The sequence below is a fragment of the Lissotriton vulgaris genome, chromosome 6 (genome assembly GCF_964263255.1).
Source record: "Lissotriton vulgaris chromosome 6, aLisVul1.2, whole genome shotgun sequence".
In the NCBI taxonomy this organism is placed as follows: domain Eukaryota; kingdom Metazoa; phylum Chordata; class Amphibia; order Caudata; family Salamandridae; genus Lissotriton; species Lissotriton vulgaris.
In genome coordinates this window covers 1,606,635,877-1,606,660,769 of record NC_141694.1, presented here as the reverse complement: position 1 = coordinate 1,606,660,769, position 24,893 = coordinate 1,606,635,877, and positions in this window count along the sequence as shown.

Here is a 24,893-nt window from a genome sequence, read left to right as displayed (position 1 = left end):
TCACAATGACCACGAAAGAGAGCGGATCAACCGGGAAATTCCAAATGGAGAAATTGGAGGAGTACAACCATCGTGAACTTAAACAATTCTGCATCGAACTGGGTATCGCTACCACCGGACTGAGTACCAAGGACGATTTTAAGCATGCCCTAGAATCTTGGGCAGAAACCGGGGCTGCCGGAACCCCTGACCAAAGCACCGTAGAAAAAACGACCACGGCCCCGGAAGGGCAAAGAACGGGTCTCTCGCAAGGCGAGATCCAGGAAAGAGAAAGGACCCGACTACACGAACTAGAAATGGCCCGACTTAAAATGGACGTTGAACTTAAATTGGCCGAACAAAAAATCAACTTAGAGCACCTGCGTCTCCGAGAAGAAAGAGAGGAGAAACAGAGACAAAGGGAGCTCGAGGAAAAAAAACTAGCGTACGAACACGAACGAAACCTAGCCGAGATCAACCTCCGCAAGCAGAATAAAGAAGCAGGGGTGCCCGAGCGACCCCCCACCCCAGGGGCCACAGACAAAAAGGTACACATCCCCAAGGATGTTGTCCGAGAATACTTCAGAGAGGACGACATCCAGCAATGGTTTAAAGCCTATGAAATCGCTATGACTGCACACCGGATCGATAGAAGCGACTGGGGAGCCGGTCTCTGGGGAAGATTCCTCAATGAGGGCCGCGACACCCTACTACAGCTCCCGGACCACCAGATGACCTCCTACGACCATATGAAAGCGGCCCTCCTCACCCGCTATGGTCTCACACCCGAGATGTACCGTCAGAGGTTCCGAGACTGCACCCGCATCCCGGGTACAACTTGGGTGGACTATGTAACATACTTTAGCCGAGCCTTCGAGGGCTGGATCCGAGGAAGCAACGTCACGACCTACGAGCAACTATTTAACCTGATGGTATGGGAGCATCTGTCGAACAATTGCTTCATTGAACTCCGCCAACACCTCCTCGACAGCAAGTTAACGGATCCCCGGCAGCTCGCAGCCGAAGCTGACCGGTGGGAGATCACCAGAGTGGGCCGGAATGGGTCCTACGAGCAGAACAGGAACAACAATGGTCACCACCGACCCAGAGGAGGAGGAGGGGGCCAAGGACGAGGAAGAGACAACGCCCCGGTCGCCCCCGCTACCAACACCACCCCCCCGGCCAACCGGGGCAGCACCCCAGCGCGACCGGGGTACAGAGCCAATGTCACGTGTCACCGATGTCAACGAGTCGGCCACTATGCGAACGACCCAAACTGCCCGCAGTACCAGAGCCCAAGACCCCGCCAAGTGGCCGCTGCAGCCCTAGGGGAAGAACAGATCTCCGAGGAACAGGAAGAGTACGAACAAGAGCATCAAGAGTGGGAACCAGCCGCCATGACTCTAGCCTGCTTAGGGGGGAAAGACATGGTCCCGCGGGTCCCCCTACCCGCTAACACCCAGAAGTACAGCCAATGGGTGAGCATCAATGGACACCAGGCCGAAGCCCTTCGTGACACCGGGGCCAGTGTAACAGCCGTCCGCTGTCACCTGGTGGCCCCAGAACAGTATCTGCCGAACATTCTCTGCCCTGTACGATCAGCCGATAACTCGGAGAGCCTGTGTCGGATGGCCTGCGTCCCCTTCGAATGGGGGGGGGTCTCCGGCATGTTGAAAGTGACGGTCCGAGACGATGCCCCCGTAGACTGCCTCCTGGGCAATGACCTGGAAAGCTCTCCGTGGGCCGCCGTGGAGCGAAAGGAACACCTGGGGATGTTGGGCGTCCCAGACTGGGCGTGCGTCACCACCCGTTCCATGGCCGCCCGTGCCAACCACCAGCCAGAAGAACCCGAATGGCCGGCGCCACCGCCTCCGGTCGCCCCGGCCGAAAACACCGACCGTAACATTCCCGCCGAACCAGCTCAACCTACCGACCTCGCTAACCTCGACCAGTGGCCTCAAGAAGGGGGGCCCACGCAAGAACAATTTCGCAAAGAACAGAAGACCTGTCCCTCCCTCGAGGGACTCCGCCAGCAAGCGCTCGCCCAAAGCGCAGGGGATACCCCTGGAACTCATTGGGTCTACTGGGACAATGATCTGCTGTACAGCGAGCAAAGAATCGCCGAGCTGGGGAGCAACCGAGTACTAGTGGGCTTCCCCCGAGAAGTCGTCAGCGACAGAGGCACGAACTTTATTTCCAAATACATGAAGTCCCTCTGGCAACAGTGCGGGGTCACCTACAGATTCACAACCCCCTATCACCCTCAAGGGAACGGACTCGTTGAGCGGTTCAACCGCACGCTAAAGGGAATGATCGGGGGGTTGGAAGAGCCCCTCCGTCGCCAGTGGGATGTGCTGCTGCCGTGCCTCCTCTTCGCGTATCGAGAAGTCCCCCAGAAATCCCTGGGCTTCAGCCCATTTGAACTGCTATATGGACACCCAGTGCGAGGGCCGCTCAGTCTCGTCAAAGAAGGCTGGGAGATGCCTCCGCTAAAGAACCCTCCAGATGTCTTCCGGTACCTCCTCACCCTCCGCAACCAGACCCGGCGGTTCAGAGAACTAGCGAAGGCCAACCTAGAGGCCAGTCAAGAGGACATGAAAAAATGGTATGACCAGAATGCCTCATCCATTGAGTTCGAACCTGGCCAACAGGTATGGGTGATGTCCCCCACTGAGCCATGCGCCCTGCAAGACAAATGGACGGGGCCCTTCAAAGTCATAGAGCGCAAGGGTCCTGCCACTTATCTCATCGACATGGAATCCTCCCGGCACCCTCTCCGGGTCCTCCACGCTAACAGACTAAAGCCCCACTTTGTGCGAACAGAGCTCAGCCTCCTGATGGCCACAGACACTGGGGTTGAAGAAGACTCCGAGCCTCTCCCTGACCTCCTACGGACTCAAGAGCAAGACGGCTCCGTGGATGGGGTCCGGCTCTCAGAGGCCCTCACCAGAGAACAACGCCAGGAGTGTCAAGCCCTCCTATCACAGTTCGCCAGCCTGTTCTCCCTCACCCCGGGTGTCACTTCCTGGTGTGTGCACGATGTGGATACCGGGGACAGCCCCCCTATCCGCCACCGGGCCTACCGCGTGCCAGACCGGGTACGGGCCTGCATCCAGGAAGAAATAGCCAAGATGCTCACGATCGGGGTCATCGAGCCCTCAGACAGTCCCTGGGCCAGCCCTGTCGTACTGGTCCCCAAAGCAGCTGCCCCCGGCACCACACCAGAACTCCGGTTCTGCGTCGACTACCGGGGCTTGAATGCGGTCACCAGAACAGACGCGCACCCCATCCCCCGGGCAGATGAACTAGTCGACCGAATGGGAGCTGCCCGCTACCTCAGCATCTTCGACCTGACAGCAGGCTATTGGCAGATCGGCCTCACACCCCGGGCGCAAGAACGTTCTGCCTTCTCCACCCCCGATGGCCATTACCATTTCACGGTCATGCCCTTCGGCATGAAGAATGCCCCAGCAACATTCCAACGGCTCGTCAATCAGGTCCTAGCGGGGCTCGAAGGATTCAGCGCCGCCTACCTAGACGACATCGCTGTATACAGCCACCATTGGACCGAGCACCTCCACCACCTCCGAGCAGTGCTGCAAGCCCTTCAGCGAGCTGGCCTCACGATCAAGGCCAGCAAGTGTCAAATTGGGCAAGGGTCTGTAACCTACCTCGGACACCAGGTGGGAAGCGGCCTAGTGGCCCCGCTACAGCTGAAAATTGCCGCCATCCAGGCCTGGCAGCCCCCCATCACCCAAACCGAGGTACGAGCCTTCCTGGGCCTCACGGGCTACTACCGAAGGTTCGTAAAAGACTATGGTACCATAGTGGGGCCCCTCACAGAACTCACGTCAAAGAACCAACCCAAGAAAGTCACCTGGACCCCAGAGTGTCAAACTGCATTTGAACAATTAAAGGCCGCCATGTGTTCCGCCCCTGTGCTCCAGGCCCCAGACTACAGCCGGGAGTTCGTCGTCCAGACGGACGCCTCCGACCAGGGCATTGGGGCAGTCCTGTCTCAAGTGAACACCGAAGGCCTTGATCAACCGGTGGCCTTCATCAGCCGGAGACTCCTACCACGGGAGCAACGCTGGAGCACCATAGAGAGGGAAGCCTTCGCTGTGGTATGGGCCCTCAAGAAGCTCCGGCCCTACCTTTTCGGCACCCACTTTCGGGTGCAGACCGACCACCGACCCCTGCAATGGCTGATGCATATGCGGGGGGAGAACCCAAAGTTGCTACGCTGGTCCATCTCCTTGCAAGGTATGGACTTCACAGTCGAACACCGGCCTGGGCCAGATCACGCCAACGCGGATGGCCTGTCCCGGTTTTTCCGCCTCGACGAGGAGAGTCCCCAAGAGGATGGGTAACTCTCCCCGCCTTCAGCTGGGGGGGACGCATGTTGGACAGGCCACATGAAGGGCCGCTCTCCCCCGGCCCAACCAGGCCTGAGCCCAATCCCGCAAGTACCACACACCACCATTGCACGACCTCCGTCCCCTCAGGGACCCCTGCCCTCGAGCCTGCCGACCTCGTGGGTCCGATCCACTGCCGGCCCACGCGCCCAGCCTGGGGCGCCATCTTGGACACTCCACCACGAGGCCGCCTGGCCCCCGATCGACCTCAACCCTGGGCCTGGCCCGGCCTCAGACATTCCGGCACCACCCTCCACCCAGGAGGTGAGCGGGCTACTTGACAAGTCAATGGGAGGAAGAGGTGCCGATGGCTCTCCCCCACCAAGTGCCGCTCGCCCATCGCCTCCCCGGGCGCTGGCTCCACCCCCCTGCTGGGTGTCTGGACTCCCCCATCCCGGACCTCCCGACCTCCAAGTGCGAGGGTCCGGACATCAAAGCACGCCAGCCCTATAACTGGGGCAGCTCCAGAGCAGGAAGGCAGTTGTATCTTGGAGTCGAGAGACGTAAAGAGGAACTCATCCTGGACGGACTACTGGCGCTGCCATAGCTCTGTCCTGTGCACCATCGTCCTGCCTGTTGGCGCTGCCACAGCCGTCGTAACCTTCATCCTTCATCGTCGTCGGGATCTGCTGGCGTGGCCGCGGACCGTTGTAACCGTCATCTTCCACCGGGACCTGCAGGCTCCGCCGCGGACCGTCGTCCTTCCTTCATCCATCTCGGGACCTGCTTGGCTCCTCCACGGCCCGATCATCTAGAACGCCGAGCTCGAGGATTGAGAGCTATTTTGTACTCATTGGTAACTAAGACTGTCCCGCTACCCCTTTCCTAAACCAGAGACTGGAACCGAGGGGACCCCTGAGTCCAGACCTCCTTGTATCCATCATCGTAACCTAAGAATTGCATATAAAGTCTCGTTAACCTTCAACCTTGTGTGGTGTCCGTCTGTGGGGGGGAAGTTACTTATCTGTACAGTCGTTGGAGACGGCTCTCCCTGGAGACCTCTCCCCGTAACCTCGGCCGACCCTCCCGGTCCGTCTAACAGCCACCTTCCTGGGATGCATCAGTACCGTACCCCAGTCTATGTCATCCATGTACCCCACTTCCTGTTCCCATGTGGTCCGAAGCCCCTCTAGTCTGTTAGGTCTATTGTTCATAATAGTTTTGTATGTGAAGGAGACCGCTTTTTCGGGGATCTGTTCCTGCAGCAGGCGGCCCTCCAAAGGCGCATATTCGGGGAGCGCCTCCAGCAACGCCCCCTCTGCCCTCCATGCATGTCTCAGTTGCATATATTTAAAAAACTGGGAGCGGTGAAGCCCAAAGTCTGCCTGTAGTGAGGGAAAGGATTGCAGTGCCCCCTTTTTGGTTACGTCTCCTAGGGCAGAGATGCCAATGGCGTCCCACCCCTGAAACCCTCTGAGCTTGCTGAGTTCCTTCAGCCAGGTGCAGTCCCATAGCGGGGTCTGTTTCGTCGGTCTATGCTCCCATTTAATGGCTTTCGTCGCCCTTTTCCATGCCCCCAGCGTGATTTTAGTAGCCGGCAGTAGCCTGGCCTGCCCCCTACCTTCATAGATGTAGTGGAGACATGTGTGGGTGCCCATACTGTGCCTTTCCAGAGCATAGGTGGGGTGAATGGCAGGTGCGCGTATCCACTCATTAATGGGGGTCAGGTGTTCCGCCCAATAGTAGGCTTCTAGATCAGAAAGCGAAATCACTCCATCATATTGGTGTCTCTGCAGGGTCGCCAGCGCTACTCTAGGGTGCTTTCCCAGCCATAGATATGATCGCAGTTCCGCATGTACGTCCCGGAAGACCTTACTTTTCAAGGGGAAATACTCGTTCTGGAAGGCATAGAGGAATCTCGGAAGCGAGATCATCTTAAACATAGCTGCCCGTCCCAGAATCGTCAGGGGGAGCGATCACCATCTGTCAGCGTCAGCTACGAAATTACGCAGAACTCGATCAATGTTCCGGTCATAGGAAAGGTCACCGTTTGTCGTGATAAATATCCCTAGGTACGTAAATCCCTCTCCGGTTGTCAGCAGTCTCTCAGGCAGCCTGGTGTGGTAATATCGATTACCTATACTTAATTTGCTATCAATAATCAATAAGAATAACTCAGAAAAATAAGAGGCAAAATCCGGGATATTGAGGTAAACTCAAAAGGGTTTTATTCCTGTAAAAGGAATTGGGTTATTGGCTCGAGCCAAGGTGGCATAACCATTCCATTCACCACACAGGGTTCAGGAAGGGAAGACAGACAACATATTGTTTACAGAAGCACATATATATAGTCAATGCATTACAATGTATAAGCATGTAGTAGGCGTAACAGTAGGCGTAACAGCTGGAAAAGAAGAGATAAAACATGGAAACGTCACAAAACGTCATTTTAAGAGGCGGTATAATAGGCGTGCATGAAGGCGTACACTAGAAACGTCATTGATCATGAGGTCACAAAATGGGTGGATACATAAGAATCTTGCAATGTCAGCAGAAATATGAGGCAGAGATGCGCGCGCAGCAGATTGACGTGTGTCTGACGTATATCCAGAGGGTGAAAGGACTTGACATTTAGCACTACAAGTGTAGACATAAATGTAGACATAAGTCTGGGATGTCAGATCAACCTAATCCCAAATCGTATCTGGTATCGTATGTTTAAGGAACAGTAGTGTCTGGAAGGGAAAAGGTCTCTCGGACGGAGACTACTCTATACTGTCTGCATGTATGCGTCTACGTGTTGGCATGCAGGGTGAGGGGGCATGGGCCTACCATGGCAACGGAGTCTATGAATTACTTGCACGGAGACAGAAGAACCGGGCCCTCTGCTCCTGCAGCTGGGAGGATGTTTACTTGAGCTACGAGACAGGAATGTGTTTTCGAGGAGTGGAGCAGATAATTCGAAGGTTGAAGACGATCTTGGCAGGCAGAGGTTAGGCTATGCGCCGGAGCCGCGCAAGAAATAGGGTGGGGGCCACTGGCACAGAGGTAGCCTGGGCTGAGGCCCTCGGAGTCAGAAAGCAGGAGAGAACTCGAAAAAAAAGGCTCAATGGCATATTCTGGGCCTACTTCGCCAGAGCTGAAAAACGTGTAAAGTGTACCACAAAAAGACGGTGGCACAGCATATATAGAAACTGTATATTCAATCCGTTCATGGCGGATCTGAAAGAGGACAAGTTAAAGATGGACGCAAATGTATTTGCGTCTTCGTAACTGGCACAGGAGGGAAATAACATGCACTTTAAGCTGGTACATGACACGGTGGGGTACTCGCTGGGGAACACTACTTGATCAAAAATTATATTTCCTCATTCCCTCCTTGTTCCCCACGGACCCTTCATGAAACATCGATTCTCATTAATTGATCGACTTGTTCACTTAACATCAATTGCTCTTCTTGCTTTATGCGCTTTGAATAGGAACTTGAACGTGGAACACATGAAGTGGCACACAGGCCGCAAATTGCCGGTCCACATTGGATACACAAGCAACAACTGAATACTACGAGAAAACCAATACCTAGGAGGGATAGGATCTTCCACCCCCAGGCTGACAACGTTGTCCAGAACCAACCGGACCAAGTCCAGGTGCCTGGAGTCTGATGAATTAAACTTGCAATCTTATGAAGACGTGTAATAGCTTTATACACGGATGGCGCGTTATTAGGGATGAAAATACAGCAGCTTGACCCGATGACCTTACAAGCTCCACCCCTATCTGCCAAGATGACGTCAATAACAAGGCGGTTCTGAAGAACAACAACCCGCATAGCGGACTGCTCCTCCGTTAAGTTACCTAGAGCTGAAGCGGTCTCAAGTACCACTGCTTCGAGGGTTCTGGTTAATCTACGGATTAGTTTACTATTTGAAACAGTACCTAGGTAGGGGAAGAAACCTTTATTGAAATCTGTGTATTGTTCCCATGTAGTTTCTTTATAATTGACAAGCGGGAGATCTCGTTGATATCGATGCTTAATCAGATTGGTGTTTCTATGATAGTCGGGAGGGGCTAGAAAAACAGGTGGCAGAAGGAATGCTATATAACAGGTACCGTCCCAGTCTAGAGGCAAGCGGACATATGCGGTATGACCACAAATAAAATAGGAATGACGTAAAGCCCTAAACGTGGATCTACCATGATCAGTAAATTCGACTACAGTGGTGCATTTACTATGACCTACATGTACAGAACCATTCTTGCGAACACATAGTTCACCAGTAACGGGTAATACTGCCATAGCAGGTAGAACAGGAGCAGCTTCAGATTCGACAGATAAAATCATGAAAGTGACTGTGTAATTTCCTAACCCATATACTTCGTTTTCTAGATCAGTTCCAGTGTCAACGGGGAGTCCCTCCTTGTCAGGGTAGCATACCTCAAGCAGGACTAAGTTCAGGTCACCCCAAACCCAGTTACCTTCATAAATAGCAGCAGTAGAAACTAGGGAATTGAGCATTTTAAACCATGCGGCACATGTGCCATTGTGAGTGAACGGGTACGGGAAAAGGGGCAAAACACCCTTGTTTTCTTGGTAAGGAGGGAGTCGACCACATATCCAACAATTAGTAGCATTGGTAGCCTGATGGGAGTGATGTAACATACTAATGAAAGTGTTGTTGCGCAGCGCGAGTCTATATGTTAATTCATGAGGCGGGAGTTCACTAAAAGAATGTTCAGTAGCATTATAAGTAGCACGCTTGAATATAGGGTAGTATATATGCAGAAGAATACTAGCAGTGATAACCAGCAAACATAAGAATAACATAACAAGTAGTGTCACTATACAGCGACTACGAAGTGATTTGCAATACGCCTTTTTCTTATGTTGTCTTTGTCTATCTGTCTCTCTATCTCGATCTAGGGGATACATGTCAGAAACTAATTTAACCGATTCACCTAGGGGAGGACTTAAACAATTAAACTGTCTGACTTGCTAGATCGTAACTTTTGTCTGTAAATTTCTGAAGCAGTTTTCTCAACCAAAGGGAGTTTCGTGTCAGTTTGTGGAGGAGGGCAGGGCTTAATGTCCAAGTCCGAAGGAAGTCCAAAGTATTTCTTTACGTGGCTGGAATGCAGCCACCCCTTCCTGCCCTCGATTTTTACAGCGGTCCTCGTCGTAAGCAGAACCAACTTCGGCGACTGCCAGCGGGGCTCCAGCGGGTTCTTCCGATCGAAATTTCGGACGTATACAAAGTCACCAGGTACCACCTCATGGGGCTTCGTCTCGGTGTTGTCGGGAAAGGCTGCAGCTACCTGTGAACGACAAGATTGAAGTGCAGACATCAAGGAGGCAAGGTAATCTGTCAGCATACGACAATCAACATCAGTTATTTTACGCGGAACGGGCGTCCCCCACATATTCGGTGGCCTACCGAAGACCACTTCATACGGGGATAGTCCGGAACGGGAATGGGCCACCATCCTCATATAGAAGAGGGCGACCGGCAAGGCAACTATCCAGTCTATACCTTTGTCTCTACAGATCTTGGAAAGTCGGATTTTCAGTGTTTGATTATGGCGCTCCACGAGACCTGCTGCCTCGGGATGCCGGACACAATGGAACTTCCACTGGTAACCTAACAGAAGTGTAATGTGTTTCACGAGTTCGGATGAGAATGGCTGACCATTATCTGAGTACACAATACGGGGCAAACCATACCGCGGGAAGTATTCACGAACCAACTGCTTGGCAGTGGTCGGAGCAGTATAATCAGGAACTGGGTATGCCTCTACCCATCGGGAAAGAGCACACACGACTACAAGAACATACTTGAATCCTCGACACCGTTCCATCTGGATATAATCCATCTGGAGGACTTCAAAAGGGTGGTCGGGAGGTTGGAATCCACCTTGCTCTACAGGGATGCTTTTACCTGGATTGAACTGACCACAAATCATGCAAGTACGCACTTTCTGTTTGGCTGCTGCCCGTAAGTGTTTGTTGGACCATATGTGTTGAATACTGTCTAGCATTGCTTTCTCACCAAGGTGTGCAGGACTATGTATTGTATTAATGATGACTTGTACCATAGAATCGGGGAGAAACCATGTAGATTTTCCCTTCGTCATCCATCCCTGGTCTGTTTGGACCCCTCCTAGTCTAGTCCATTCCTTAATTTCATCTGGTGTTGCATGTGACTGTATATCGATCACATCATGTGCGGGATCCCTAACTGTCATGCAGTGTGCTGGTACCTCTATTTGTGTCTGATCAGTTACTCGAGTTCGGCTCTGAGCAGTTTGTTTTGCGGTTCGGTCTGCCAGGTCGTTACCCTGGGAAATGACATCAGTAACCTTAGTGTGTGCTTTGCATTTCATGATAGAGATTGCAGTGGGTAGATGTATTGCGTCTAACAGAGCTTGAATGAGGGGACCATGTTGGATGTTGGCACCGTGAGAGGTTAAGTAACCTCTCTCTCGCCAGAGGACTCCAAAGTCGTGAACGACTCCGAATGCATAACGTGAATCAGTGTATATGTTGACTCTCTTATTTCGGGCTTGAATACATGCTTGTGTCAGAGCAATAAGCTCTGCAGCTTGGGCTGACAAGGTGTCAATACAATTCGTTTCAATGACTTCCGTGTCTGTCGTGACGGCGTAGGCTGCCACTAATTCTCCTGTTTTTGTTCTCATACATGAACCATCCACATAAAGTGTCAGGTCTGGATCTGGTAACGGGACATCTGTCAAGTCTTGTCTGGGTTTTGTTGTGATAGTAATAACTTCAATGCAATCATGTGCCAATGGATCTACTCCATTGACTGGCAATAACGTGGCAGGATTCAATGTGCTGCAGCGTCTGATTTCGATGTGTGGCTGAAACAATGTCAATTCATAACCTGTCAATCTTGCTATGGTCAGGTGTTGGGTCTGAGTTCGATTCAAAAGGACTTCTACAGAATGTGGAACCTGTACTGTCAATGTATGTCCTAACACAATAGAATCACTCTGTCTAATTGCTAAAGCTGTAGCTGCAACTGATTTCAAACATGCTGGAAGGGCTTGTGCTACTGGGTCTAATGTACTGGAAAAATAAGCACAAGGCTTATGTGAACCTGCTTGTTCCTGGGTGAGGACTGACAATGCAGTACCATCACGTTCTGTAACAAAAAGTGTAAAAGGCTTACTGTAGCATGGTGTTGCTAAAACAGGTGCTTGACATAAGGCTTTCTTTAAGTCTTCAAAAGCTTGTGTATGTTCCTGAGTCCAAGGGAGGACAGACGAAGCCGCTGCCTCCTGTGTTGTCAACTGAATGAGTGGTTTTGCTAGATATGCATATTGGGGAATCCATTGTCTGCAGTACGAAGTTAGGCCTATAAAGGCCCGCACTTCCTTTTGTGTTCTGGGTGGTGACATGTTAACAATTAACTGAATGCGATCAGGTGTGAGCTGTCTCCCCACTTTGGACAGCAAGTGACCCAGGTACACAACTTGCTGAACACAGAATTGTAGCTTCGAAGGAGACACCTTGTGTCCCTTGTCAGCCAGGAAGTTCAAAACAATCAGAGATGCATTTTCACATTCGGGTTCGCTTCGAGCGGTGATCAGCAGATCATCGACATACTGAAGCAGAGCAGTGTGGACGGGCATGTGGATACTGTCTAGTTGTTTTTTCAATGCTTGGCTATAGATGCTGGGGCTTTCTGTGAATCCTTGAGGTGCACGGGCAAATTTAAAGGATCGTCCATTTAAACTGAATCCGAACAAATATTGACTCTCCGGATCAATAGGAACACTGAAGAAAGCATTCTTGAGATCGATTACAGTAAAGAACGCTGCTTCGGAATCAATAGCTGTCAGTAACGAAGAGATATCTGGAACCACAGGGTACTGTGGTACAATACACTTGTTCAACTCGCGCAGATCAATAACCAATCGATAAACAGGTGGGGAATTTGGGTCAGTACGTTTAAGAACAGGAATGATAGGAGAATTACACACATTAGAGTCGGTTTCCACAACCACTCCTTGTGCAATGAGCTCGTCAATGATTTTCAGTAAAGCCACTACAGCATCTGGGGGTAACTTGTATTGTCGAATTCGTGGTAATACCACTCCTGCTTTAAGAGTGACTCGATACGGGGTAATGTGCATGCAACCTACGTCAGTGGGGCCCTGCGCCCACAGGTGGGCAGGGACGTTCTGTAGTCGGGGATCCATATCTCTCAATACATAATGGCCTTTGAAATCTCGCAAGAATAATCGTACTCCCTCGGGAGAACAACAAATAATAGCTCCTAAAGCTTTCAGTGTTTTTATGCCTAATAGATTTTCCGGACATGACTTCGTGAGCAATAAATCTGTAGTCCGTGTCAAAGGACCTACTGCAAGAGGGAGGGGTTGTGACACTTCGTTGATAATCGGTTTTCCTGAAAATCCGAGGGACACGTTCTGTGAGCCTGAGAGGGGTGCCCCTGGTACTTCATTGTGACTTATCGTGGTCCTGCTTGCCCCTGTATCAATGAGAAACTTTCGGTCTTTCCCTAAAACTTGACTATTTACATAAGGACCACTCTGATCTACAGGTACTTCAATAAGGGGCAAGCGGAATTCACTCTCTAGGCTGTTTCATGTGTATCGTTGGTAATCAGGATAGTCGTTCTGTGCATACTGATACATTTGCTGTGTCGTGGTTTGTGTTGCTGGAATGGGCTGTTGCTGAGGTATCGCTACTGTCTGTGAAGGAGCTGGCACGGGTGTGATCTGCTGTGTATTCTGGGGTACTTGTTGTGAAGTCTGATCTTGTCTAGGAGGACGTGGTCTCTCTTTGGTCTTGCCCGTGGCAATATTATGTTTCAAAACGGCACATTCATTTATATAATGACCTGGCTGCTTGCAATAATTACATACACCTTTTACGGGAACTGTCGAATTACTGGATTGGATCGCACCCTTTTTCTGACCATCAGCAGGAACTGACTGAGCAACTAACATTTTCATTTTCGTATCCTTCATACGTCTCTGTTCATGTTCTTGTTCTTCTCTAAGTCTATTCTGGTGATACTGTAACATTTGTAACATTTGCGAAGGGGTGTTAGCTTGCCAAGTGCTTTCTACTTTCAGTACTCTATTCTTGACCTGGGGTAAGGAATTCTCGACTAATTTCGTTACAAAGAGATGTGGATATGACTCGCTACTTGCTTTCAGACCACTGTTAATACCAAAACATTTCTCAAATCGTGTATAAAAATCACTAGTGTCTTCATCAGGTTTCTGTTTGCATGCTGAAATTGCTCCCCAATCTTCCTTTTTCGTACTCAATAAACGCGGCAATACTTGTACTAATAAACCTGGTAACGCTTTAACTTTATCTCCAAGCCCTAGGCCTGGCACTCGGGTATTCTCTTCATCTTGTAATGCAGCCCAATCAATCTTTGCATCACCCACCTCCCACTCTTTTTCTCTGAGTTTCTCGTATATTCCTGGAGGTAGTAGTACTTTCAGTATTTTCATAAGGTCGGGATAAGTATAATCGCCCATTAATAACATATCTTTTATTTCGCGGTGAAAACCTGCAGGGTCTTTATCGTGACTGGGTACTAATTTCTTCATTTCCAATAATTCCATTTTAGTTACAGGAGTGTACACAAACACGCGTCTAAGCGTGTGGTCTGCATTCTGTACGGGGTGCACTTCTCGCAACGGATTCTGTCTATCCATGTAATACATGGTCTTTCGTTCCATAACGGGTGCTGCGTTAATCTGTGGACATAAGAATGTACTATACTTGTGGCGGTGTTCTAGAATTACTTTAATTAGATCAGTACTTAAACCTGTCCATCTGTTCGTGACCAGTTCTATTAGTATGTCACGCAGGGGACCTGGATCAGAATGCTGGCTTTTATACAACAAGAGCAGATGCTGTATCATGTACATAGCAGCCAAACGCTGCTCACTCGGGGTCAAATTCAGGAACGTATGCGCTAACACATCATCACCATATTTCTCAGAGTTGTCAGCCCATTGCACGGCTGACCTGGCCAATTCTTGTTCATCCATAGAGTCAAGTGCATGATACCCCATGCGCTCTTGAAGTACTCGGTCGGTGGCTTGAAATAAGTGTTCGGGCGTATTAGGATTACACATGGCTTCCTGATATATTCTTTTACATTCCGGGCGCACTAGACGCACTGGATCCTTAAACGGTCTTCCTTTACCTACATACGCGACCCTATCTGTGACTGGTAACTGTGCTTGTGCTAGTGTCTCTGGTTCTTCCTCTGCCTCCCCCTCTGAGGACTCTCGTTTATCTGCATCTGCTTCTAGTGCAGCCTGTCTTTTCTCGTGCATCTTAGTAATTGAAGTTCTGATTCTTCGGTACATGTTATCTATACTGGCTTCTTTGTCATGCTGTCCATCGGATATATGTCAGCCCCACTTGTGGAGTGCTTTTAAATCATCCGGGTTCGCACCCGGCCTATCTGCTTCTCGAATAAAACAGTTTATAAGAAACCGTAATAACTTGGCTTTAGTATCTACTTTCTGATGCTCCATGGCCTCTTTAATGCATTCAGGCCCTACTCCTGTCTGCACAAACTTATATATTCGGTCCATATGTTCTGTCATTTCAGGTAGTGACATTAGGAAGTTCGTGACTCGTCGTAAACGTACTGATGCAAGTAACATGTCTATATCATTCTTTTTACCAGGTACTGGATCATATCTACAATCTGCAAGGCGATCTCCATAAATTGTAATATCTGTTCTAGGTGTACGCTGTTGCGCTATTTCTCTAAGACTCAGGCGATGGTTTGGTGGTGGAGTCTGGTAACCAGCCCCTCCGGACGCGCCTCCTGAGGCACCGTCTCCGAAAGGGTTAGTCGGATCTGTATCAAGGGAAGTAGGAGGAGGATTCTGGGGAGGAGTAGCTTGTGGGGGAGGAAGAGCATAAGGGTTCAGACCGTTAGGCGCAGGCACTGGCACAGGCAAGGGGGCAGGTAATGGGGTATTAACATAGGTGGGAGCGACATCATCTAAGTAGGAAGAAAGGAAAACGTCCTTTGCTGTCCTCGGGTGTGTTTTAGTCGGGAGCAATGGGGGTGGTAGGTCCTTCGGTATTTCTGGAGAGGCCTTAGGCAGGCCTTTTGATAGGATGGGGAACATGCCATTCATAAGCGTATTACGCTGTCTGTCTACTTGTTCTAATTTTACTCTGATACCTTCCTCAACTAATGCGTTTTCTCGGACCTTGTCGGGTTCTTCCTTACTCTTTCCTTCTAGTCTGTGAGCTTTTTCTGTGCGCCTATGCGACTCTTTACGCCATAACTCAATGGCATCTTTCTGTGACTGTCTGGCTTTCTTTTTCCATAATGCTTCTTCTACTCTCATGATGCAATCTGCATCCCATGTCCCTGCAGCGGGCCATCTCTGATTCTCAGACAGTTCTTTAGTGTAGTCCACCCACAAGTCGAGAAATAAAACAGCATCTAAGCCATGTTTATGGTACATAAAGTACCCTGGAGTGTCCCTAGGTGGAATGGGAACAGCTTCCTCTAGAACCCCTTTTCGGGTTTTTATTTGTCTTAGTTTAGAGAACAACGGCATTCTGAAATCTGGCTACTTGATTCTTACTCAGAATACTATACACACTATACATAAGACACATCTAAGCACAACAATGAAAATCGAACATTCACTCATACCACGACATTTGAATGACACATTAAAACATCTCAAGAACGAACCACATTAATTGAGTACAATAACAAGTGCAAAAGGATGTACCACTAAACGGCACGGATACACCTTATACAGGTGCAGACTAGATGTACTGCTCTACAGTACAGATACACTGCTAAACAGTGCAGACCAGGCTCGTGCACCCGAACCTGTCTTGACCGGCACAAACTAATGCGCACGTCAGGATGCGTCCCTAGCAACGGTACTCACCAGGAAGCACGGAAACAGAAGGCCTCTGAAACTCTGGACTGGACTCGACACGGACTGGATTCGGACTTGGCGCAGAAACTTCGGAACTTCAGAACCTGGCGGGCCTCGGTATACCACGGATCTTGCTCTCTCAGCTAGGCTCGGGTTGGGATCCTCCGCACGCCTCACCGCCTCGTCTGGGTGTCGATCGCAGGCTCAGTCACCTCCGTTGGCCTGAGGGAGATACAGGAAATCCTGCGGGTACGCGTAATTGTCCGTCCGGCTGTGGCAGGGGGCTAGGCCTGCAACGCACCGCCGGCGCGTGGGGTGGGGGAGGGGTCCCTATTCGGGCGCCAGAACTGTGGTAATATCGATTACCTATACTTAATTTGCTATCAATAATCAATAAGAATAACTCAGAAAAATAAGAGGCAAAATCCGGGATATTGAGGTAAACTCAAAAGGGTTTTATTCCTGTAAAAGGAATTGGGTTATTGGCTCGAGCCAAGGTGGCATAACCATTCCATTCACCACACAGGGTTCAGGAAGGGAAGACAGACAACATATTGTTTACAGAAGCACATATATATAGTCAATGCATTACAATGTATAAGCATGTAGTAGGCGTAACAGTAGGCGTAACAGCTGGAAAAGAAGAGATAAAACATGGAAACGTCACAAAACGTCATTTTAAGAGGCGGTATAATAGGCGTGCATGAAGGCGTACACTAGAAACGTCATTGATCATGAGGTCACAAAATGGGTGGATACATAAGAATCTTGCAATGTCAGCAGAAATATGAGGCAGAGATGCGCGCGCAGCAGATTGACGTGTGTCTGACGTATATCCAGAGGGTGAAAGGACTTGACATTTAGCACTACAAGTGTAGACATAAATGTAGACATAAGTCTGGGATGTCAGATCAACCTAATCCCAAATCGTATCTGGTATCGTATGTTTAAGGAACAGTAGTGTCTGGAAGGGAAAAGGTCTCTCGGACGGAGACTACTCTATACTGTCTGCATGTATGCGTCTACGTGTTGGCATGCAGGGTGAGGGGGCATGGGCCTACCATGGCAACGGAGTCTATGAATTACTTGCACGGAGACAGAAGAACCGGGCCCTCTGCTCCTGCAGCTGGGAGGATGTTTACTTGAGCTACGAGACAGGAATGTGTTTTCGAGGAGTGGAGCAGATAATTCGAAGGTTGAAGACGATCTTGGCAGGCAGAGGTTAGGCTATGCGCCGGAGCCGCGCAAGAAATAGGGTGGGGGCCACTGGCACAGAGGTAGCCTGGGCTGAGGCCCTCGGAGTCAGAAAGCAGGAGAGAACTCGAAAAAAAAGGCTCAATGGCATATTCTGGGCCTACTTCGCCAGAGCTGAAAAACGTGTAAAGTGTACCACAAAAAGACGGTGGCACAGCATATATAGAAACTGTATATTCAATCCGTTCATGGCGGATCTGAAAGAGGACAAGTTAAAGATGGACGCAAATGTATTTGCGTCTTCGTAACTGGCACAGGAGGGAAATAACATGCACTTTAAGCTGGTACATGACACGGTGGGGTACTCGCTGGGGAACACTACTTGATCAAAAATTATATTTCCTCACTGGGCCACCTGTCTCTTCCCCGAGGGTCATAGAGCGTCGATTTGTGCCAGTTGATCTGATAACCAGACTTAGCGCCGTAGCGGTCCTGTTCAGTGAACAGCGCCGATATTGTGGTTTCTGGTTGCGTAATAAACAGCAGAACATCATCCGCGTACAGGGACAGCTTTTCTTCCCGTGCCTCCGCTGGCCCCAACTGGAAACCCGTAATCCCTACATTCTGTCGGACTGCGCAGGCCATCACCTCAATAACCAAGGCGAACAGCAAGGGAGACAAAGGGCATCCCTGCCTAGTTCCCCGTTGTATGTGGAAAGCCTTACACATTGCCCCGTTCACCCGAACCCTAGCACTCGGGCACGTGTATAATAGACGAATTTTACGTCTGTACTTGGGTCCAAATCTCATGCGCTCCAGTACCCCCTCCAGAAAAGGCCAGTGAACAGCATCAAACGCTTTTTCTGCGTCCAGGGACAGGAACCAGTGAGGTTCCGTCCTGCTTCTCACCTCCTGAAGCCAGTAATGGGTCCTCTGTATATTGTACCTAGTGGCCCTCTCCGGGATGAACCCCGTTTGGTCAAGATGGACCAGCCCTGGTATGACCCGTCGCAGATGGGGAGCCAGAATTGTTGCGTAAAGCTTCGTCTCCACATCCAGGAGGGAAATGGGGCGGTAGGACGAGCAGTCCTCTGCTGGCTTCCCCGGTTTGTGGATTGGGACGATTGTGGCCTGTCTGAGGTCCAGCGGGAGCTGGCCTTCCTCCTTAGCGTCCCGGAAGAGGCCCACCAAGTGGCGTGTCAGGAGGTCCGCCATTTTCTTGAAGAATTCCCTGGGGAAGCCGTTCGGGCCGGAGCTTTCCCTGCACGAAGTTTGGTCAGAGCGACCCGAACTTCCTCTTCAGTCATCTCGTTCTCTAAGTCTTTGTGATCCGCCTCCTCTAGTGTCGGGAGGTCGAGATGTGCCATATATTGCAGTGCATCCTCTTTCGACCCTAGGTCACGTGCTTAGTAGAAGGTGGCATAGCAGTCCGCAAATGCATCCGCTATTGTGGTATCCATGCATGCCCAGCCGCCCGACCATCCCGCACCCTGTCCACCCATCTAGCATCTCTTTCCTTTCTGCTGAGCCATGCCTGCAGCCGTCCAGATTTGTCCCCTACATCATATATACAATGCAGAGTCGCCAGTGCCTGTGACTTTGCCTCCCCTGTAACCAATTGCCTATACTGGAGTTGCTGATCAGCCAGGCGTCTAAGTTTCCCCGGGTCCCTGGTAAGCAGGTGCTCATTTTCCAGCGCCAGTATCTGCACTTCTAGAGCCTGTATCTCGGCCTGGACTTTTTTCCTGTCTTCTGCCAATCTACACTGTGCTCGATCTCGGAGCACCACCTTGAGGGCTTCCCAAAGTACTACTCGGGAGTCCACCGAGTCTATGTTATCCGCCAGGTACACTTTCACGTCCGCTCGCAGTCCCATACAGCTATAAACATCTTGGAAGCGTTTAACAGCAAGATGTTTGAATGGCATTGACCAAGAGGTCTCAGGTTTGGATTGGACAATGGCATGAATATACTCAAGGCCATGAAAGATGGTGGATATTTCAAGGTCCTGACTTTCGAAAAAAAAAGAAGACATAGTCATGAACAAACTGGCCACCTGCTGAAGAATCAGCCATCATTTCAGTCACTCTTTTAAAGCCTGGAACCAGTTGAGGATCATTTAACGTGCAAATATAGTACCAGTTAAAGCCCTGGAGCTTAAGCAGGAGAAGCCATCACATTGTAACTCCTCCTACTACATGCTGGAAAGTCAGTTTGAGCAGTACAGGGGGATGCAACTTGGAAAAGAATGACAATGGAGGTGGACAAATTGGGGCTATTTCTGCCTGCCCCACCTTCCGCGCACCCACACGTATGTGCCCTGCTGATCAGTCCACACCTGTGCCACTTTCATAGGTGGATGTTTCCTAATCAGGATTGCCACCCCTCTGGAGCCTGAGGTGAAGCCTGCATGAGCAAGGACTCGATATTGCCCCCGTGCCAGAAAGGCACATCTCGTGCCCTGCAAGTGTGTCTTCTGAAGTAGTACCACGTCCGCCCCGGATCTTTTCACATAGTTGTTGACCAGGCCCCGTTTGATCTTACAGCCTAGGCCGTTTACGTTCCAGGTCAGGACCTTAAAACCCCGCCACATGTAGTTACTCGGTCTGGGCTAGCCATAGGCGTAGTCTGGGAATGCGAACTGGCGGCATCGTACTTCCTGTGTTGGGATGTGCTGTGCTATGCATGTGTGTGCTTGACATGACATGTTAAGGAGCAGACCTCCCCTCTGTCTCTTCATAGGAGATGTTCTTGACAGAGCCGGAGCCGTCCCCCACCCTCCCCTCACCCCCCCACCCCCCTCCCATCCCCCAACTCCCCCGAACTGGCAACACCCGCAACTGCCCGCTATCCCCCTCCCCACCCCTCCCTTCAGTGTCAGCTTCCGCAGAACTAATACTACTGGAAGAGAGGGTCTGTCGCCCACCCCTGGAGCCCCCCCACTAAACCTACAAATGCACCACATGTAGCGGGCAAGGTTCCCTCTCACTCCTGATTAACCTGAAAAAATGAAGTGCATAACATAGAAATAAACAATAAACAATGAATAAAGGGGTGTGTATAACTTGCTTGCCCCCTCATTGATGAGCTGCCATTTCAGATATCAGTCCTATCCCTCGTCAGGAATGCGAGCCCTGCATCCCAGTGTCCAGATCTTCGGTTGGGTCCAGAGCCTCCTGTTCCAGTTCTCGGATCGCAGTCCCTAGGGGATGCAAGGGTTGTTCCACCACCTCCTCCCCTCCGATGTCTTGCCACCTGAGTCATCTTCTTCCTCGGAGCCATCGTGGTTGGCCAGACAACTGAACCTGGACCCCGACACTGTTGCCCTCCCTGCGGAAGTTGCCGTGTTCCGTCTTCTCCGTTCCGACGCGGTGAGATCGGGATATAGAGTTGTCTGGACGCGTCTCCTGGTCCGTGGTTTCTTGACTCTTTGGGTCTTAGGGGGGCTTCGTCGCAGGTTGGCAACCGCCAGCTCGTTCCTGATCCTGCGACCTTCATCTTCCGCCCCCTGGGCGATTGAAAAAGTGTGTCCTGTCCTCAAAGATTACTTTCAGCTTCACCGGAAAGAGCAACATGTACTGTATATTTAGATCTCTCAATTTCGCCTTCACCGTATCGTAGGATCGTCTTTGTTTCTGTACCTCCTGGCTGTAGTCTGGGATGATCATGATGGTTGTGTTTTCTAACCGCAGTTCCCCTTTCTTTCTGGCTTCCCTCAGTATTAGATCCCTATCTGCAAAATTGAGAAAGCGGGCGATGATCGGCCTCGGCCGTGCTCCCTCCGGCGGCTTCGCCAGCAGTGCCCTATGCGCCCGTTCAATGACAAAACAGTTCGAGAAGTGGGCCTGTGGGAACGTTGTCTTTAGCCAGGAGTATAGATAGGCCGCCATGTTTGTCCCTTCAATGCCTTCTCTAAACCCTACGAAGCGTAGGTTGTTGCGTCTGGCCCTGTTTTCGGCATCATCCACCTTCCAAAGCAGCTGCCGGTGGGAGGATTGAAGTTCTGCCATGCCCTTTCGGAGGGTGGTGAGAGAGTCTTCCGCCTCGCCGATCCGTGTTTCCGCCATCGTCACCCTCTCCGTCAAATTCCAAAAATCCTGGCGCAGCAGTAGTACCTCTGAGCCCACCTCGCCAATCTTGACCTCCAAGGCTGCCCTCGAATCCTGGATATCCGTCCTAGATGCCTGCATCGCCTCCAGTAGCATTGCGGTATCGAACGTGCACCAGCAGCCCCCAGGCTCGCCTCCTTCTGCGGACGGGCCGTGGCATAGTTATCGATGGTCTCCTGCCTTGCGGGCTTGGCCACCGGATCCCTTTTCCCCATCCCACCCTCCGTTGGGCTCACCTCTCTGCAGTCGGGCCTCTCTCGTACCCTTCCCCAACTGTTGGGCCGGCGCCGGAGTGTAAAGGATGGTGGAGGGGGGGATGGGAGCGCGTTGGTCGCCTTGGATCACGCTTGCGAGGGTGACGTAATGCGACGGGGTCACACTATAGTTCTGTCCTCCAGTTAGGGGACCTTCATCTGGGTCTCAGCCTGGTATGGACGGGACTCCCATGTGGGCCGCTTCCCCGCTTGTTGACCGGTAGCTGGGGGTAATCTTCTAGCTTGTATGAGGGGTATGTAGGGGAAAGGGGCCCTCCCCGGCCGCACTTCACTGCCCCCCAGTGGGGTCACTGTGGCGCTCGGTCACTTCTCGTGGTTCGCTCGTTCTCGTGGCGTTGGCGTTCCGCGTCTCTGAGCGGCGTCGCAGCCCAGTCGTCCCCGAGTGTCAATATGAAGGGCCTCAGGGCGGCCAGCAGTGCAGCCGGGGTCCTGCCGCACTCTGCAGGGCCTCTGCGATACGCCTTCTATGTCTGGGCTCTCATATCAGGGTATGTGCGGCATGCTGGGAAGGCTGAAGTGTGGCGGTTGCGGTCCTCGTATGCCCTGACCCACAGAGGCACATGCAGTAACAATTTTGGAGGCCTGCACCTTATAGCGCTGCCGCGGACTTGCCCCATGCCAGATTATCGCAACCGGTGTTTAGTCCCAGCCAGAGTTCAGGGTGGCCATGCATAAGGCATGTGACATGTGGTGTTGCCCACTCTAGGGCGCCCAATTCCGCCCAGCCGAGGCCGCCTGTAGGAGTCCTGCCGCTCTCAGCCCGGTCGACGCTGCCCCCAGTTCCCCGGGGCTCGGCCTTCACTACGAGCCCTCCTCAGGCCTATGCCTCCCCGCAGGCTGCTGCTCCCGGATCTCCTCACCGGCTTCTCCCGCGATCTCGGTGCGGACATGCAGGTCCGGACGGACGTCTCCGCTTCTCCGCTTCCCCCCGCCCGTGCGAGTCGTCTGGGGCTGCAGCCGGGTTTACTCTGGCTCCTGTCTGGTCTGATTCACGGCCAGATTAGGCTCCCAGACAGGAAGCAGTCGCCTCCCGGGAGTTCCGCCTCCGCAAGTCGGCTCCAGCATCTGAGCGGCCACTGAACCGGGGTACGATCGATCGCAGTGGCGTGCCTCCTTCCCGCTTGCCTCTGCCAGCCGCAGGCACTGTCTGGTGCGAAGTCCGGGACCGGAGCACTACTCTTGTCGGCCCGTCGGAGTGCAGTCAGCCGCCATCTTCATGAAGGTATTCAGTGTGGCATGGTGTTCAGAGTCCAGTTCCTCATCCGCAACAGCGGGAGTCTGTAGTTTCTCGGTCTCTCTAGGTTCCCCAATTGTTCCGATCGAGCATTTGCCGTCGTAGGGAGTCAGGGCTGTGTTTTAAGACGGATTTTGGCGCAGCACATCGGGAGCTTTACTGAGGCACGTCCTACCCGGCCATGCTGTTGGCCACGCCCCGGTCAATTTTATTTTTATCTCACGTTATATCACTTATGTAATACGTTTCTGAAAATGTGCATGTTTACATAACAAAATCTTTCTTGATTTATGTGTTGTGTTAGACTTGGCACTATTGGCGTGGGTCTCCCTTCCGTTTTTGCTGTTGCCTCATGTATTTTTGCTGGTGTTAGATGCTTTAGGCACTGTGCCACTGCTGTCCAGTGCCACAATGCAAGTGCTCCCTATTGTAAATTGATGTATTAATCAGTATTTCCATGTTTGGCTATTTGGTTTACTTGTCAGACCCTAGTACAGTGCACTGAGTGTGCCCAGGGCGTGTAAATCCAAATGCTGCTGGTGGGCTTGCAGCACTGGTTGTGCCACCCACAGAAGCAGCTCTGTAAAATATGTCTAAGGCAGAGGTCTTCAAACTTTTGTAGCTTGAGCCCCCCTGCTGAATTTTTTGAAATGTCGCCCCCCCCCAACAAATGACAGAAATTTCTGGAATCTGGTACACTACATAATCGACCACCACCCACATATACCCGGCCATATCCGGCAAATAATGTTCAACACAATAAGAGTTTAGTTAACTGCAGGTTTGTGAGTGGGTGTGGTTAAATGATATTGTGAGTGCAGAGTGATCACTGTGAGTGCAGGGTGAGCGGGTGAATGGTGTGAATGCATGGGGAACAGTGTGAGGGCATTGTGATCACTGTAAGTGCAGGGAGAGCGTGAAAGTGAAGGGCGAGAATGGAGATTGAGTTGTCTGAATGTAGGGTGCATTCCCAGACACTTGAAGTATGTCAGCATGTTATTGACGGCGGCGAAGGATTTCACATATAAGTTAAACTATTGCTATTATGGCATTAACCAGGGATCGAGGGTGGAGGAAATAAATAACGTGTTGATCCTGCAACAAACTTCCAGTTTTATGATTAGGGTTGCCAGCTCCTTATTTTGATGTCTCAGGCGGTACAAAAATAAGCAGTCACCTAAAACTGTATTTTCACCACTTATCTGTGCATACTTCGAACAGAAAATATAAATAGAAACCAGTTTAAATTTTGTTATAGGGCTGCCTAAAAGATCCATGACTGAAAGGGAACAAAGACAGAAAAGTCCCATTGCAAACGTCTATATACTTTTTTATTTATAACCCGTATTTAGTGCCAAGACAAGCAATTTGCAGGGTGTTTATACAACACATGGCTGGCATTTTTCTTTTGGCATGAAGCCCTTCTAGCCCCCTGCCTGTATACTTCTAAAAAAATCTACGGGGCAGATTTACAAGCCCCTTGCTCCTCTTTTATGCCGCCATTGCGTGACTTTTGTGACGCAGCGGCGGCGCAAAACCAGTGCCATGCTGCGGGGTATTTACAACGTGATGCATCTGGGAGATACGTCACTTTGTAAATCCCTGCTCCAGAAGTAGGCGTTCCTGCGTGGGGTGGGGGGGGCGTTCTGGCACAGGAACGCCTCCTAAAAGTGGCTGAGTGAAATCTACAAGATTTCACTCAGTCACTTTTGAGCCCATGCTGCGTCAAAACCCTGCGCCTGCTTGAAGCAGGCGTAAGGATTGACGCAGCATTGTATAGATAGGGCACCCCAGAGCCTTGCTGTAG